This window comes from Tupaia chinensis, unplaced genomic scaffold (assembly GCF_000334495.1).
Source record: "Tupaia chinensis unplaced genomic scaffold, TupChi_1.0 Scaffold000282_1, whole genome shotgun sequence".
NCBI lineage: Eukaryota > Metazoa > Chordata > Mammalia > Scandentia > Tupaiidae > Tupaia > Tupaia belangeri.
Window position 1 is genome coordinate 1335014 of NW_006159765.1, and position 3609 is coordinate 1338622.

The following is a 3609-nucleotide window of genomic DNA, read 5'->3' on the forward strand; positions in this document are numbered from 1 at the left end:
AAAGCATAGTATGGAATAGGAATATTGATAACTTCTCAAGTTCAAAACAAAGCAGAAAATAATTGGCAAGGCAAGTTGTCTTAAGAACTCAATTTCTTTTATTTTATGCCCATTTATTCCACAACTCTCAGAACTGTCCACCATTTTAATAAGGCTCGAGGAGCCTCCTAAAATGTGGCTTCTGCTGTGGCAACATTTGAAAAAGAAAGTCAATACTCCAGAGAAAATTTTAGAAATAAAATAAGGAAGTTTATTTTGCCATTTAGTTTCAAAAGTTCTGTGTTTTCACCATCTACCTGCTGACGGAGCGGGAATAGGGAGGCTGACACAGAGCTGACAGAATCGGGAAGGAGGGAAAGGACAATGCTTATAGACACACTTCACCTTCATTCTTTTGGCCCATGGCTCTCAGGCCCAAGTGTCAAAATAGAATGATTCTGTCAGGCTACCTGCTGATAAACCTCCCATTTGAGGTAAGCATTTCCCTATCCCACTTCACATGTATCCTTTTAATATATATTTGTCACATATATTCATGAAGAATGTAAGCCCCTATCGAGGCTAACTTCCTCGAAATAAATGTAGTGGTGTTATTTTAAAAAGATTGAAAAACATTATCAACTTTTATAGTTTACCTATGAAGGAAACTTGGAAAGCAAATAATACATTATATTCCTTGAGGTCTTAAATTCAAACTTCAAGCCCTCTCTCTGCAAAGAAAGAGAATTGTTGGCTTTCAGAGATAGAGAAACTACTTGCTTATCTGTGCTTGACAGAAATCCTTAACACAACCTATTTCTGCCTACCAATACACTGTAGTATGCAACTCACCATGCTATTTGATTTTATGATTTATTTCATTATAGTCCAGCATATAGCTACATGTTTATATATTGAGAAGGAAAATAATTACACAAGCAACATTTCTCACATAAGTTTCTTTTATAATTACTTCGCATCCCTTAAATGAAATTACATTCACAGGCAGAATTAAAAAAAAAAATCCTGGATAAGACATAATCATTTGGGTTTATTTCATAAAGCACCCAAGCAATACTTCAATTTGAAAATAATTATATTGTATGAGAAATAAACTCACTGAAGGTTCTAACAGAAAAAAAAAAAAAAAAACTGTTACAGAAAGAAAAAATTAAACTGGACTTTTGTCACCTAAAAGTCAAATACAAGTGTATTTCTTACAGTATTATTTAAGTATATATTTTTTTCATTTGTACTTATACATTGCAGTTAAATTTATTTTGCTTTCCATAATAAACTAAAATGAATTGATCTCTTATTATTTTATAAGAAATACTTTTTATTCAATTCCACTTCTTATAATTATTTTTTAATTTGACCAGAGAGAGAAAGAAAGGGAAAGTGAGACAGTAAGCCAGATCTAGGACTCGAACCGCCATAGGCCCTGTGGGAATCCAGCTCCTTTAACTGCCACGTCACCTGCCGGCCCCAGCCTTCGATCTTATTAGGGAATGTTTTCATGTATTTCTTCATTTACAGTTTTGCTGCTTATTGCAATCAGAAATATCTTAACTGATATTTTAATTATTTTCTTCCTGGAAGCCTACCTGATATGTGACTTGGTCAAATCCTTTATCATACATGCAGTCATATATTTTTCTTTCAATAAATTTATTGATGCTAAAATATTATATTTATTCTGTAGTTGATTAACATCTGTCTGCTGCCCTGTATTATAAACTTCATTATGAGAACTTTATTTTTATAACCATTTTATCCTCGGTATTCTATGCCTAGTACATTAGAAATGTTTAAAACCTTATTGAATAAGTTAATGTATGACTCATATTTAAAATGTTGCTATACCACAACAGAATAAAAAAGGGGAGAGAATGTTACCAGTTGTATGTGTATATTTATATCATTCCCCAAAATCCAGTAGAACAAAAATTGAAGGTGCACAGCATAATATAATGTTCTTGGTTGAAGATGACTATGATTATATTTTTTATTTGATTTTCACACACTGCATAAATGCTTTGAAAACTACAGAGTACCCCACAAAGATGTTCAGCAATTAAATATAAGTAAAAAAGTATGAAGTGAAATAAAGAATTAGAAAAAAATGTTATAAATATGCTTAACCTGGTTTGAGAAGATTCTAACACATGTCTAGCACAGAACAATGCTGGCTCAAATAAGCACTTAGTCTCTTTATCACTTCATGCTTGTTTAAGTTGACCAAGTGTGTGCACTCAGTGGCTGAAACTGAATAACTGAAGGATATAGAAACATAGTAAAGGGTTGCAAATACCAGATACAGTGGGATACAGTGTGGGAAGAAGGTGGGTGAAGGAGTAGAGTCTGAGGAAGGACATTAAGGAGAAAAATAGAGGGCCAAGGCATTTATGGAACAAACAAATGGGTTATTATCTATTGAAGATAAATTTATAGTATTGGTAACTGGACTGGTAAGAAATGTACACATGTTGGAATATTCACTTTTTAAGCTAAGTAATATGTGATTGAATGTATAAAAGAAATTGAAAAAAAAAGAAGAAAAAATAGAGACTATAAAAAGAAAGATTTGACTACAAAACTAAACTTTTCTTAATCCACTATGATTTTTTTTTGGAGGGGGAAATTTTTTGCTATAGGGTGCGTGCGCTCTCCAGAAAGACAGAGAGAGACAGAAAGCAAGAAATCACCCCCTGGGGGGATGGCCACTCTGCAGTTGTTTCCCCTCCATTCTCCTTTGGGATCTTGGGCATGCATGCACTTGTGCCCAGTGTGAGTTTAAGCCACCAGGTCCAGGACTTGAACCGTAGTTGGCTACATGGGAGTTAAGCGACATAGACATTATGCTAACTGCTGGTCCCTCCAATATGATTTATTGATTAATGAATTCGAGTTCATTAATCAATGAATACATTAAAACTCAGAGAGGTTAATACTCTCAATATTTCATAGCATATGTTCTTTGAATTTAAAGTCAAGAAGATTTGACTCCAAAACTAAACTTTTATTAATCTGCTATGATTTATTGGCACTTTCTACTAAAATTAAAAAAAAAAAAATTAGGGGCTTTCACTTAATGTTCTTTAGGCCTTTACATTCAATTCAATCTTTCTTATTCAAATTCACTCTGGTCTTACAACATGTCTTCTTCTTCTTCATTTTTATTGAGAGATTTTTGCTATCGGGTACTCTCTAGAAAAACAGAGAGGGAGAGAGAGAGACAGAAAGTGAGACATCACCTTCTGAGGGGATGGACATGCTACAATTATTTCTCCATTCTCCTCTTGGGACTTTGGGCACTCATGAGCATGCAGAGCATGCACCTGGTTTGATTTTACAACCCTCCTGGTCTGGGACTTGAACCACGATCAGCCATGTGCTAGTCCAAATGACATAACCATTACTCTGGTGGTCCAACAACATTTTGGAAAGATGAAAATAACACTATTAATGCTAAAGCTTTATTATTCATACACCAAAATGTGTGTGTGTGTGTGTGTGTGTGTGTGTGTGTATGTATCTATGCATATACAAATATATAATGTTGAGATAATTATGTCAATGATCAAATTTTTATTGTTATCAATATACGTTATAAATTATTTGATAGAT